Genomic DNA, 321 nt, shown 5'->3' with positions numbered 1-321 from the left:
CTGATTTTCAACAATGGTACAAGAGCAATTCAGTGGAAAATGGTGTTAAAACAATTGGATATCCATATGCAAGAAAAAAAAACTACTTTGATATATACTTCTCACCATGTATTAGTAGTAATCTAATTCTGCCTAAAAAATTACCTGCAGGGGCCGCCCGAGGGGCGCGATGGTTAAGAACTGGCTTGGGATGCCAGAGGGCCCCGGTTTGGATCCCACATATGAGGGCCAGTGACACTGCCCTCCACAGCTAAGACGCTGAACAACAGCTCAACCTGGAGCTGGGATGCCGTGAGTCGCCGGCGATGGCATAGGCTGCAG

This window comes from Hipposideros armiger, unplaced genomic scaffold (assembly GCF_001890085.2).
Source record: "Hipposideros armiger isolate ML-2016 unplaced genomic scaffold, ASM189008v1 scaffold_276, whole genome shotgun sequence".
Lineage (NCBI taxonomy): Eukaryota > Metazoa > Chordata > Mammalia > Chiroptera > Hipposideridae > Hipposideros > Hipposideros armiger.
Note: the sequence above shows the minus strand (reverse complement) of the source record.